Source organism: Triticum aestivum, chromosome 4D (assembly GCF_018294505.1).
Source record: "Triticum aestivum cultivar Chinese Spring chromosome 4D, IWGSC CS RefSeq v2.1, whole genome shotgun sequence".
In the NCBI taxonomy this organism is placed as follows: Eukaryota; Viridiplantae; Streptophyta; class Magnoliopsida; order Poales; family Poaceae; genus Triticum; species Triticum aestivum.
In genome coordinates, this window is record NC_057805.1 from 26,488,490 (window position 1) to 26,503,494 (window position 15,005).

The following is a 15,005-nucleotide window of genomic DNA, read 5'->3' on the forward strand; positions in this document are numbered from 1 at the left end:
CAAGCTTTGTTGAGGCTGGTATAGTCAATACACATGCGCCATTTGTTGTTCTTCTTCAGTACAGGACTGGGTTGGCAAGCCACTCTGGAAAGAACAGTTCCATAATGAAGCCGGCTGCCAGAGGCTGGGCTATCTCTTCACCAACAATTCTTCTCTTCTCTTCCGACAGGCGGCGTAAGGGTTACTTGATCGGCTTTGCATCCGACCTGACGTGTAGCATGTGCTCGGCGAAATCCATCGGAACACCCGGCATGTCCTTGGGAGACCATGCGAAAATGTCCTGATTCTCAAATCGACGAGCTCGCTTTCCTATTTGCTGTCAAGATTGGCCCCTATGACAGCAAACCTCTCCGGGTGCTCTGGGTCCAAGGGGATCTTCTTTGTTTCTTTGGCCGGCTGGAAGGAGCCATGGGTCTATGATTCTATGGGATCTGGTGACAGGTCCGGCTGCCTGCTGGCCATGGCCACCACCTGGTCTAGGAGCTTCTTCTTGGCAGCGATCACCAGGGACTCAGCTAGCCGGCTGCTGGCAGCAGCATAGGCAGCCGACTTCTTGTAGTCTCCGGCTACAGTGATGATGCCCTTGGTTCCCGACATCTTCATCTTGAGGTAGGCATAGTGTGGTACTGCCATGAACTTTGCCAGAGCAGGCCAGCCCAGCAGTGCGTGGTAAGGGCTCTCCAAATCCACCACCTCGAACCAAATTGCTCCTCGGCGGAACTGGTCTTTGTCTCCAAATAGGACATCTATCTTGATCTTGCCGATTGGTGAGCAGGAAAGGACGGGTACAATGCCATGAAAGACAGTCCGACTGGGCTGGAGCTGCTTCACTTTGATGCGCAACTTCTCCATGGTATCGCGGTAAAGGATGTTGATGCTGCTACCGCCATCTATCTGGACTCGGGAGAAGTGTGCGGCTCGCCTCTCTGTTACAAGGGTGGCATCCAACACTAGGGCATAAGAACCCGGAGAAGGCATCAGCTCTGGGTGGTCAGCCCGGCTCCAGCTGATGGGCTTCTCGGACCAGTGCATGAACTCTGGGGCTTCTGATACGACAGCATTCACCTCCCGGTGCTACTGACGTCTGCTACGCTTGTCGTCGGCCATGCTGGTGAAGACGACATAAGCTCCATGCTCCACGGGGAACTCGTCCTGGATAACATCGACTGTTGGGCGGGCCGCCGGCTGCTGGGGAGGCGGCGGCGGTGGACCAACAGGCGGAGGGGGCAGCAGTCCTTCGCCCTTGGAGATTCGGGTGAGCCCGTGGCACTTTCGGGTGATGTGGTTGGACGGCTTCGCGCCGCTGTGGAACTTGCAGGGTGCATCAAGAGTTTGCTCATAGGAGAAGGCGGGCAACCAAGTCTGCTTGCCGCCTCTCTAACGCTTGGGGCCTGGTTGCCCCTCTGGCTGCTGATCTTCGACTGTTGCCACCTGCCGGCTGTAGGGAGCCGGCTGCGGGGCCTTGCGCTTGTTGTCGTTCGGCTGCTATCGTCGGCCGGAATCACCAGCCGGCGTGTGCGGAGCAGGCGGAGACACCTTCCCGGATGCGTCAACTCGAATTTCCGACTTCATGGAAGAGTCGGCCGTGGCATATTTGTCCGCCACGCTCAGGAGTTCATCCAGCGTGGCCGGCTCATCGCAGAGGAGCTTGTGCTTGAGTAAGGTGCCTTCTCGGCACCCGGCGGTGAAGTATTCAATGGCTTGCACCTCGTGCACTCCTTCGCAAGAGTTGCGCAACTCGGCCCACAGCGTCAGGTAGTCGCGAGTGGATTCAGTAGGGCCTTGGATGCACAGAGAAAGCTGGCGAGGCTTGGGCGGCCGCTTGTAGGTGCTGGTGAAGTTGCGGATGAAGGCCTCGGTGAACTCTACCCAGCTGTTGACGCTGTAGGGCTTGAGGCTGTTTAGCCAGGTCCGAGCCTGCCCTGGAGCATGAGCAGGACGTATTTCACGGCAACACACTTGTTGTCGTTCGCTATGTTGACAGCTGTGGAGTAGTCCACTAGCCAGTCCTCCGGCTTCACGGATCCATTGTACTTGGGGTGTCTCTGGGGAGCGAGAACCCTTTGGGGAAAGGCTCGTCGCGAATGCTGGGGCCGAAGTAGGCCGGGCCGATCACATCTTCTTCTTCTAGCGCCAGGGATCGAGCCAGTCGGTCGATCCAGTGGCGGGCATCATTTTCCCCGATCTCCTCACGGGGGCCCAGACTGCCTCCGAGAGTTGGGTGCTCAACAGGCGGCGGGGAGGCACGTCTCTCCCTGCGCGGGGAGGCGGACGCTCGCCTTGTCATTCCACTGCTCGCGGGCGGCCGTCTTGGTCGCACTCGATGGTGATGCGTGTGCGGCTGTAGCTTGCAGCCAGCTCTTGTTCTCGTTTGTCGCGGGCGCCGCCTGTCGGCATCCGGGATGTCGCGCCTTGCTCTCAGCGGGGGAAATGATCTCTAGTTTGGGAGACGGGCTCCAGCACTCGGCAGCGAGTTTCCTGCTGTGTGCGCACCACGTCGAGGAGCTGCTAGATGCGCGCCGTTATGCAGCGCCGCTCGTCGCCCTCCAGGTGCTCTAGCTCGTCTGTCGCCTGCTGGGCAGCACGTAAGTTCTCCATAGGCACGGCGTAGACTGGGCGGTCAGCCCCTAGCATGCTGGCGATAACAGCGCCGCGTTGTCTGACGGCGCCCACACGGCTGGGTTCGCCAGCAGCCGGCGTGCCACCTACAGCGCGATCGATCTTGCACTGGTAGGCTTCGGTGAGGCGTCACATAGTGGGCAGCTTGCTGGCGCTGTCGAGGAGGGCGATGCGGCAGGCCTCTAGTGTCTCACCATTGGTGTCTGCTGCGATGGGCATGGACAAGTTCCGCACGGCCGCCTACAGCGGGTCCTGGTCGGGCCCGTCGAAAGCGACGTTGTCGCTGATGACCAGCACCTCTGTGACGGTGCTGGCGCTACTATCTGCTCGAGGGAGCGGGTCGTCGATGACCACCATGTTGGTGGGGAGGGCGTCGAGGGATGCCGTGTCGGAGTCGACAAGCATCGGGTCGGTGGAGCCGATCGACTCAAGGTCGGAGGAGGGCTCGTTGGCGTTGTGGAGCTTGCCAAGGAGGTCGACAAGGCAGCTCTCTGAGCTGGCCGCTCCCGCGTCGGGTGCGGGTTCATCGGAGAGGCGGATCTCGCCGACAAGGTCGGCAAGGCAGCCTGCTGCGCAGGCGAGCTCTGCGCCATGCAGCGCGTTGGCGCAAACGCCATCGGGCGTGCCGGGCTGGCTGCGCTCGCCAGGAAGGAACGAGGTTCCGTCTAGAATAGATCTCCAGACGACGGTGCACCAAGCCCCACGGTGGGCGCCAAATATCGGGGGTTTGGGGCGACATATGCCAAAGGATGGCTTATCACGGTGGGAGCTAGTAAGATGTCGCCGGTGCCTGGAAGCGGGATAAGGCATAGATATGTACGCCAGCGCATCTTACCCAGGTTCGGGGATCTCCTAGGAGATAACACCCTAGTCCTGCTCTGCGAGGTCTCCGCATGATCACTATCTCAACAAGGACCTACAAGCTTGCTCCTTGAGCTATTTGCTAGAGGAGGAAGAAGGGCAAGGCTAGCTCTACTCCTCACTCTATGTGGGTGTGGTGTCTAAGAGGCTGAACCCTTTGCATGGGTGCCCTGGGGGTTATATAAGCCTACCCCCAGGGGTACAACGGTGATCTGGCTGGGTGTAGGGCTCGGCTGTCAGTGTCTCTGGTGGCCGACTTCTCCGCCGGTTGTTGGGGCCCGCCGACTGGTGGGTCCCGCCGGCTGCTTAGCATTGTAGCCGTGCCGCTGATGATGTGTGCTTTGTCGGGGAAGGCGTGGCTACAGTCCCGCCACCTAGTGGGCGTTCACTGTAGCAATTCCCCGTCTCTTCTGGTTAATGGCGCACAAACTCCGAGGAAGGGGGAGGGCCGCCTGGTCAGTGGCCGGCCTCCCCCTAAGCCGACTGGTCAGGGATCGCCGTCTTTTGGCTCCTCACGGACAGGTAGGGCCCGCCGCCTGTGGGCAGTACCAACAACCCGTCGTGGGTGCATGGCCTTCTCTGCCATGGGTGATGTCATGGGCCGCGTGGCAACAGTGCCGCGCCGGGCGAGGGATGTCCGCCCAGTACGTTGCACTGTGGCCACGCCCCGCCCTAGATTCGAGGGTGGCAGGCTGCACTGTAGCCTCACCCCGTCCCGTCGTGTTTGTGTGGGTGCTAACTTTGAGGGCACGAAGGGCCGTCTGCTAGGAGCCGGCCTCTCTGGGGCCGCCTGCTAAGAGCCGGCCCGCTCCATGGCCATCTTCTGGATTCCGCCGCCTCCTGGAAGCCGGCCGTATGGACCAGCCGGCCCCAAGAAGGTGGCCTTCTGTCTTTGATGCTTGAGGGGCGCAACCGGTCCCGATGTCTTGAAATGCCAGGGGAGGCTGATGAGGCTACCCGTGGTCATTTACTCCGACAAGTAGGGTATTACCTCCATCAAGAGGGCCCGAACCTGGGTAAACATCGTGTCCCCCATCTCCTGTTACCATCGATCTCTAGATGCACAGTTTGGGACCCCCTACCCGAGATCTGCCAGTTTTGACACCGACAGCAGGCGTGGCCCAAGTAGCCCTTATACATATAGCCGCAAACATTTGAGAATTTGGGACATAGAGATGATTAGCCCCAGGCTTTCATGTAGATGTGCAAGGCTTCAGCCCATTAGCCCAACTCAAGTGGGTCGATCAGAATAGAAAATTAATCTCGCAGCCAGAAAAATCTATCGATCAGAACACGTTGACTCTTCGACTTGTCGCTCGTTCGCCAAGAAAAAAAATCCCTCTTCCGATTGGCAACACAGAAACCCTCACCTCTCTCAAACGGAGCGCCACTGCGCGGCTGTGCCGCCGCCATCGTCAGTCGACAAGCCACGATTCCCCGCCGTGCCGGCTGCCGGATCAGGAGTCCTGACCACCTGTCTCTCCTAGTCTCCTTCTTCTGATCTTCTCGAACTATTGCTAAACTACAGTGCACACACATGTAATAAGTAATCTGTAACTCTGTATCATCTAATTCTTTTCTTTTCCCTAGTTTCTGCATATCAGGCAAACTCAGTGAATAGGTGGTGTTAAATTATATTGCTTAGTCAGTTTTTTTATTGTCATAAGGAGATTAGAAATCCAAGATGAAAGAGGACCCGTACAATTGAAGCATTGATGATATTAAGATTATACAGTGCTATCAAAAAATGAGGAAACACAAGGGGCTACTACCTCATGCTCTTCGTGTTAATGGTATAATATTAATTTTTTTGCAAAACTTCATATGAACAATTGATTTATTCTATGTCTACTGTCTTGATTTTAAATACTTCATTTTATGTTTGCAGATCCAGATCCTTCTACTATTGTGGGTGAAGAAACGATGACCTTGAATTAAGCAAGTCTTCACTAATTTGGTACCAAACCCTTTTTGCAATGATGCACTTTGTTAAACTATTTGTTTAACGGAATTTCCTCTCGTGATAATGATGAATTTATATTTTGTATTGAATGTGATTTTGTGGCATACATATAACGCACATTGATGTGAGTCCTATTTGACATTATATTTAGTCAGTTAGTTTTAGCCGTAGGCTTTTACAAATCCTGGTTCCGCCTCTATGTGTGTGTGTGTGTTTAACAACATGTGTGTGTTAGAGAGAGCGACACATCGACCTACTCCTACAGAGAGATGGTGTGTAGTGTACGATTTAGCCGCGAGAGTCGATGCATCCTCTTGTTTCCAGGCGTCCGGTCGGGGCAGGCGGACAGCTGCCACGCCCGCTCCTAACTAGCCTAGCCCACCCAAAGCCCCTCCATCGCCCGCGCATGCTTCTCGCCTGAAACGGTCAGCGCCGCTCCAAAGAATCGGTGCCGCATTCATGCCCGGGCAGAGCGGACGCGACCTCTCACTGGCGCCTGCGTTGAAGGGAGAAGCGGATCCAGACTAGCCACAGTGGGAGTAACTCCAGCAGTAACATCGAGTCCAACTCAGCAAATTTGCTTATGTGGCAATGAGTTAATGAGGAGAGAGGTAGTTTGAGTAACTTAGCTAGTTACTGTAACATCACATGTCCCAATGCAATATGAGTCTACAACAAAATAAATAAGGCTTTGCATGTTAGCATACTTATGTTACTATCCACTATGAAGGTAGTAACATAGTCTAGGGATATGTGTATGTTACTAGTGTATGTTACTCTCCGTTGTGGCTAGTCTCAAGAGTGATGGTTGCTTCATCCGTCCAACTTACTGTTGGGTCTATGTGATTTGACGGCTCATTGGTCATTATTACTGAGGTGTACGACTGCTGGATGTCCCATGCTTTCGGCGAAAGGAGGTACTACTAGATTACAATTTTCTCCATTCTTACAGCGGAGGAGTGCGAAAGCAGTGAAAACATGTAGGCTCAGTGATTACATGGCCCACCTCATACTATCACCATATTTTCTGGACACCGTGCGACACCTAACTCTTTACATAGTACTAGTATAGTACGTACTGTAATTACTCAGCGAGATAAATTTGTACAATGCTATGAAGCTTCCAGCTTTTGTTTCATGTATCTTGTGTCCAAGGTTGCCCGTTGCAACATTTCATCAAATACAAAGGAGACTAACATGCATGCTATTGCATCTCAATGATTGACAGATCATAGTAAATATGTACTCCCTCCGTTCCAAAATAAGTGTCTCAACTTTATGCAAACTTTAGTACAAAGTTGTACTACAACTAAAGTCGACACTTATTTTGGAACAGAGACAGCTAAAGAAAAAAACAATCCATGCAGTCCCTAGCCCTTGAACCGTAAACCCTAACCAGGCTTTAATTTGCTGGCAACGTTGGAGCTTCCCAAGAAATGAAGTTTGCAACCCTTTGACCATCGGATCATTTTTGCAGTTTCACCAAAATCGAGATGAGCATCCCTGTGGCAAAGAAATTGAAGAAGCGTGATTAGAATAAGATTACTGCGACTAGTTGATGAGACATAAACTCATCACAAATACAGTACGTAGAAGCCAGTAGAGGTATGCGCGGGGCAAAGAAGTAGAGAAATATCCACATGGAGTTATGTGGGTAGCTGGAGCAGTGGTGCAAGTCGGCTGTAAAGGAAGTTGTACCTAAGGGATGTCGGGACGTAGCTCAACCTAGAGGAGGGCGGCGAGAGGCGGCAATTGCCCACGTTGCGGCAGTGAGCAAGGGACGAAGGCAACCTCACCGGCTTTGTGAGAGAGAATGACGGGGACCCCTGATCGGGACATGCCGACAGTGGGTTTTCACCGTCGGCGATGGCGACTGCATCTACACTAAGCATCCACCCCTTCCCCCGGCGGACTGATCCGCCCGGATGTTAGAGATGTGGCCATAGTCGTTTTGTGCGAGAGAGTGTGAAGAGAGCAACCCTAGCAAGCAACTGTGTAGGCTCGTCCTCGCTATGTATATAGTGGGGCGGTTTCCTTTTCTCTCCATATGAACCTATTTATATTGCGTACGTGCCACTGAAGAAAAAAAACTTTATTTATAAATGACGCGGCACCGTTCATGCGTGGTTCCCGACCCTCCATTATTTATAAGTGAGTAACTACTACTAGACGCGTCAAATTATCACGTCGGCTGCATCATCTTACAGAAATGAGCTCCACCATGTCACGTGTGTGGTTGGGGAAGACGCAAAAGACGCAAAGAGTGCTACTAGTACACTACGTGCATGGGTGCGTGCACTTCTTCTCTTTGAGCATGGTTATTAAAAGTATAGCACACTACTGTACTACCACGCGGTTATTATATATGGGCAAAGAGTATAGGCAGTAATAATGGCTAATAAGCCGTGAAATCATGAGGCCCACCTTTCTCTATGTTTGACCAAGGAAGGAGCCATCATTTCACTCCTCGTTGAATATCCATCTTCTGCTACCTCCGCGAATAAATAAAAATCCGCTTCTACCTCCGTAGCATGGTTACAATATAGCCATGTCAATCACAACATAGAAATATCATTCACTCATACAATAGGGCTGGATCTAATGCTGGTGATTTTTTTACTTTGTCTCTTTCTCCTTTTGTCTCATTTACTCATTTTACATAGGAGCACATGTAGAGGATGGCTATTCCTTTTGATGGAACTTCTTCGTGGGGTTTAAGACTAAGCGGCTCCGAATTATGCCCGGCGCCCACCACTCTGAATCGTGCCATCTATGATAGGGAGTAGTCCCATTACAACAATGAGGTCCACTGGGTCTAGCACGTCTTGTAAGAAGAGACTATCACGTAAAACATACATCTTGTTGCCTTCTTCCTCGTACAGTACATACCACTTGTACGTACTACAAGTACTACTACTACTCGTTCTCCTATAAACCTTGCGCTTGAGATCTCCAAAATATTAACCTTGCGATTGGCTCTTCGCCTCTTCGGGAAGTCGAGCAAAAATGGTACTGCAGTATATATCATTCTGGCTATATGAGACGGAATGAATTGCTGCACGTCCACCACGTGGGCGAGGGTCGAGGGGCGAGGGAGAGTGCGTACTATTACGTCCGTTTCAATATGGACTACATACGAAGCAAAATGAGTGAATCTACACTCTAAAACACGTCTATATACATCAGTGTTTGGAGTATGTACTAGTAGTTCAAATTGAAATCTACTAAAGGACATATATTCCAAACAATATGCTAATCTCTCTAACCAAGGTAGGGACGAGGAGTAAACGGAGGGAGTAGTAAAATTTTCTCCTCGTCCTGCGAGCCACCGCGCGCGTGGGTGAGGGAGCGGGCGTAAGGCGTAGTAAGCAAGCTTCACGTCCTGCGAGCCACCGCACCCGTGGGCGGGGGAGACGGCGTACTAAGCAAGCTTCTCCTCGTTCTGCGAGTTGACGGGACACATCAAACGTACGTAATACTTATAGAGCATCTTGAGTGTATAGAGCCTTGCCTCTAAGGTAGGCCCCACATGGTTTGCCTCTTTTTTAACATAACGCGTCAAGTCGCAATTTGTGTGTTCACTCGTGGTAGACGATCCTCCATCAAGTGGACAACCCGTACACGTGTCAAATTACCACGTGCACTGCCTTTTCGTACAGAAATGAGCTCCACCATGTACCCGCGCGGGTGTGGTTGGGAAAGAAACGGGAGTACGTGCGCCGTGCGTGCACCTCTTCTCTTCGTGCACGTCCCCACCTACGTGGGTGTGTGTGAGAGAGATACAAACCTAGACAGATGGCGTGTGCGTTCGTGAGTGTTTTTTGTTTGGGGGGTGATTTCGTGAATTTATTCACTACAAAAAAAGACACATCCGTGACATTTGGGCCGAACGAATTTTTTTGTCATACTTATGACACTTCTATGATGATAATTGTGACAAAACCCGGTATCATCATAGATGTGGTGGGCTCCTACTACTATGACAAAAAATCATGACAGAAAATGGGCTTTTCTTCCTGGGCGGGCCGGAGACGCAGCTGCATGACATTCTTTGGGCCGTCCATGACGGAAAAAACTGTGGTAGAAGCGAGGGCGAGGAATATATCGGGGAGTTACCGGTTACGGTGGGTGGTCGGGGCCGAGCGATGCACGTTTCTCTCGTACGTACGCGCGCGTGTGTGAGGCGGTGCGCTCTAACTGAACCCGAGCGAGGCGTTGGGCTCTAACTGAACCCGAGCGATTGCACTGCAGGCTACACATTACTGAACCCGAGAAATCGGGCGATGGCTGTTAACTGAACCCGATCGAGCGATTCCTTCGCTACTGCAGCTAACTGAAGCCGATCGATGCTGTCTCTGGATGAACAGTGAGCGTTGTTGGGGGGTTTGGATGAATAGTTCCCGATGGGGGTTGGATGAACAGGAACCCGTGGTAGTAGAGGCCGTTGCCGCTGGATGAACAGTACCTCGATCGATCGAGCCGGTGGATGAACAGGACCCCGTGGAGGGCTGGATGAATAGGACCCCATGGAGGGCTGGTTGAACAGTAGCCGATGGAGGGCTGGATGAACAATAGCCCGTGGAGAGGGCTGGTTGAACAGTAGCCAGTGGAGGAGCGCGCAGTGGAGGCTGGATGAACAGGAGCCCGTGGATGAACAGTCTCAGGTGGAGGCTGGAGGAGGTCGACGGTGGATGAACAGTAGCCCGTGGAGGCCGGAGGAGGTCGACGGTGGAGATGAACTATATCCCGTGGAGTCCCGTTTTGCATTACGCCACCCCCCCCGATGAACAGGACCCCCGTTCCAACACAAGTCCATTTCCTCCGTTTTGCGGTACGCCAAACCCCTCCCGGTCAACAGGACCCTGTTTCGACCGTAGGAGGTCCAACAGAAGTCCGTTTCCTCCGTTTTGCGGTACGCCAAACCCCTCCCGATGAACAGGATCCCATTTCGACCGTGGCCGGTCAAACACAAGGCCGTTTCCTCCGTTCTGTGGTACGCTAGGCCTCGTTTCCATTGGTTGTTCCGTCCAAGCTGGTTGGCTCCCGATGAACACGACGACGCCTTTCGTTCTGACCCAGCCGGTTGGCTCCCCATGAACACGACGACGATGCAGTTTCTCCGTTCTGACCCAGCCATGTACACAAGCCCTGGCCGTACGTATGCACGAGTAGGCGTTCGAGACCCCGCCCGTATGTACGTACGTGGCTGTATTTACTTTCTTGCACCCTGGCCGTTGTACGTACGTGTACATGGTACGTGCACGCCTCTACTACGACACGTGCCCTTCCTTGCACGACCACAGTTCATCGCTGCAGCCTGTAGACAGACCGATCGACCAGTATGTACATACACGTTCGCGACCAGAATGACAATGCTACGTATGCTTCGACCAGGTGGGTCCCGACTGTTAGGCACTTCCTTGCATGCGAAGATGTAGCTGGTGGGTCCCAGCAGTCAGGGGGCGAATCAATTTTTTTGCCCGTAATATGGACGCACTTCCTTGCGTGCGAAGATGTAGCTGGTGGGTCCCAGCAGTCAGGCGGAGAAAACATTATTTTTCAGGGTAAAAAGGATGCAATTGCATGCATGCGTCCATGGGCGTGGTGCGTCCCCACTATCAGGCTCTCACGTACAGTCATCTTTCGATGACTCTCGGTTGTTGACCACGTTGACCACACCGTGCCAAGCGCACCAAGGCCGGTGGACGACGGCGAGGCCCCATACTGGAATGACCTAGAGATGGGGAAGACGCGGTAGTGGAGTCGCAGATGGAGAGGAGTGGGAAACTTGACTGGTTCGGGTGCGCGGCAGCACTGCCGCGGTGCCGCCCACGGGAGATAGGAGCAAGAACAGAGGTTGAAGAAGGAGCACGGCTGTTGGATTAACATCCAACGGTCCAGCTGCTAGAATCATTTGTTGATTAAGTTGACAAAGCCCTGCGTACACGTCTGCTTAGTAGGCCCACAAGTAAGCCACCAAATCTGACGGGTCCCAGCTGTCAACGGGAGGAATAATTTTTTTCGCATAACAAGGAGGCACTTCATTCCGTGCGAAGATACAGTCGGTGGTCCCAGCTGTCAGGGGGAGGAAACATTTATTTTTAGCTTAATAAGGAGGAACTTTCCTTGCGTGCGACCATGGACCTCGTGGGTTCCAGTCGTCAGGCTCTCCACGTACAGTCCTCTTCCGATGACTCTCATTTGTTGAGCACACCGCACTGAGCGCAGCGAGGCGGTGGACGACGGCGAGGCTCCGGACGGGAACAACCCGGAGATGGGAAGACGCGGCAGTGGAGTCGCAGATTGAGACGAGGAGAAGGGTTATAACTGGCTCTGGTGCGGTGTGGGGCTGCAGTCGGTGGAGAATAACAGGAGGTGTGGAGGGGTGGAGTGATAGCCTGGCCGGCGGTGGGGTAGCGCTTCGCAGCCATGCGTGCTAAGCAGAGCCGCTAGCCGCCGGAGGCCGGACCAGGCGGTCCCGGCGACGCTGGAGGAAGAAGACGAGAGATTGAAGGTGCATGTCGGCCGTTGGATATAAATCCAATGGCTGTGGATGTCATAATCATTTGTTGACCAAGTTGACAACGCCCTGCGTAGGCTTCGACCTATTTGCCCCCATGTCAGCCTGCAAAAATGTGGCATATATTTAACCCATGTTTTGTCCATTTGTTGGGCTGGGTGAACAAATAATTTCGCGTCAATGCGGCCCATTTATATTTTCTAAGAAATCCACGAATTAGCTGGGCTCGTTTTATATATAATGTTAGGTTAGAAGGAGCAATTAATATCAAAAAATAAACCGGAGCGGCACATTTTTTATATATAAAATTAACAAATTAGCGAGTTATTGCTCAAAATAAAAATGAGCGCGTTATTATTATATTGGTCCTTAAAATCTTCGCAAGCTTTTGTACGCAATCACCAGGATTTTCCTTGCCTGTGAGTAAAAAACAACCCAGGATTTTCCTTCCCAACTTCTATTAAACATTTACTTTTATAAGTTAATAACACGTGGGGTGTTTTTATAATGTATATATAAGTCTCAATAAAATATACGATAATAGTAATAATATAAATATATATAATGTGGTTAGAAGGGAAAATATAAATTGGAGATGGCATTATTATTCTTATATATAGATAAATAGAACAGAGATCTGCGTTTTATTAAGAAAAATACATTGGGCTGCCGATCTTTAAGAAAAAGACCATAGGCCGGTGTGGACCTCAAAAAATAAGTTGAAACCACTGTCTCCGTATGTCGTGGGCTACGCATGTTAAAAACAAAACCTAGGCCTAGCCGATACTTGTTCGCCCTCTGGAAAAAAATGATACCAGCTAGATCCCCGAGCGAACTGGATTAAAGAGGGGGCCGGCAGCGCGAGTGAAGAAGCACATCAGGAACGATTTTTTTCTTGAGTGGATGGCTCTCGATGGCGTTTTTTACTTGTCTTTGCACCATACAACTTGTAATTTTAGCCTCCCAGCCCATGGTGGACCAGTAGCCCATGGTGGACCAGCAGCCCATTTGCTGGGCGGGCCAACCTACAGAAACCAGCACTCGATTTTTCGTCAAGCCCCAAAAACAACGCAGTACTATGTTTGTTTTGAGGCCGAAAACATTACGGCAGTGGTTGAGCAGGGGAGGGGGAAGATAGAGCAAAAGATTAAAAAGAGCTGATGCGCCGTTGCTACCCTAACAAACCAGGTGCAATTCTTCTCGGGAAGAAGGTGTGTCGTTGACACCCACACATCACAAATCCCATAGTAGGCATACTAACAAGTTCACACACAAGTACAACAGAAAAGGTAAACATTCGTATCAAACTCAGGTTCACAGGACACGTTCACATTCATAGCCAACATTCACAATCAACAACTCAAAAGATTCATATATACACAAGTTCAGCATGTCTATGCATCCAAATGATTGATAGATCACACGACAATATTCATAGATAATTCACAAAAAGATTCAGATATACACATGTCCAGTATGTTTATGCATCCAAATGATTGAGATCACAGCCAATATCATCCACGGACGAACTTCAATTACCTAGGGTACAGACTGGTAAATGGTGTTCAGTCGGAGGTACTTCTTGCTAAAATTAATGCTTGTACGAGTAAACTTTCGAGTACATAAGAGGCAGCACAGACAATCTGAACTTAGCTTGTAGGTTTATCCTCAAATAGTGACCTCGTGCCGAGGGAGGTTTGAGCAACTTGGCCACTACTTTCATCCAACTAGTTTACTGGCTCATCTTGGTCCTGTAGCTCGCCAAAATTCTACATTGTAGACAAGAAAGGAGTTGGTTGAGAAAACGAACCACCCAAATTTTTTGTGCAGTTCAACTGAAATGGAGGATCCCTGGCGTGCAGACTGATTAAGTGCCAGATGAATATACGCGTCAACCAACTTGTCTGGAATCTTTAGACTCCATGCCATATAGTTCGCTACCATATGTGCCGATAACCAAAAGGCACAAGTTGGGACCAAAGACTGGACTGCGTTTTTCTGGGCTATGCACCAAGCACTATTTTTGGCGTTCACTCTCCTAATACTTGGAGTTTGACAACTGGTTGACGCCGGTTGATACTCGAATGAATATATGCACTTCTTCTTGTCAATATCGATGCTTGTCTGAGTGAACTTTGGAGTACATAGCAGCAGCATAAGTCCCTGTCCATCTGATCTTTTTGTGCAGTTCTACTGAAATCACCCAATGTAATGATTTGCCTACGAGTTCAGGCTCCAAGTTACTCCTTTATGAAATCGGTAAACAGTAGCACAATACCAAATTACCAATACATATGACAAGCACAATAATCAGGATAAAGACCAGTACCAACCTGTTTGAGGTAGCATATCAATTACTATTTCCTTTGACTGGAAGCCGAGATAAGCCAAGCGACTAACAGCAAAGGAAGAATGCGAGCCCAGATTAGTGACTGACAGGGAAGGAAGGAAGTTGTCGAGGCAATGAAGCACCCAAAGTTTTTGTGCAGTTCCACCAAAATCGAGCATCCCTGTTGGCACATATATTGAGAGAGTGAGATTACTATAATAGTGGGACTAGTTGATGAAACATACACTAACAAATAGAAGCACCCTCATTATCTTAATGGGTAAAGTTAGCAACATAGTAGTCTTGCTTAAAGAGAGGTATTTGTTTATTTAATCAGTGCCAATTAGCTCAACACTCAAAGCATTGCCATGTATCATAGGTTGCAAAACTTTAACGTGCAAAGATAAAGGAGTTTCTCATGACAGTAGCACGATACAAATAGAGATGACAACAAACTAATATGGATGAAGGCCTTAGGCCGGTACCAACCTGAGCAAAAAAGCTTATTCATGTAGTCCCAGAAGAGATGATAAAGCACTCATTGGAATCACTCAATAGTATATATTTTTGTGCACTTCAAATGTATGCTTGAAATCACTCTTGTTTACCAGTGCTGAGATTATATCGAAAGATTATCAAGAACTTCCAGCAGAGTTAAAGCACTGGATGGGATACAATTCATTGTATTGTCTTGTGTAGTTCCACTAAAATGT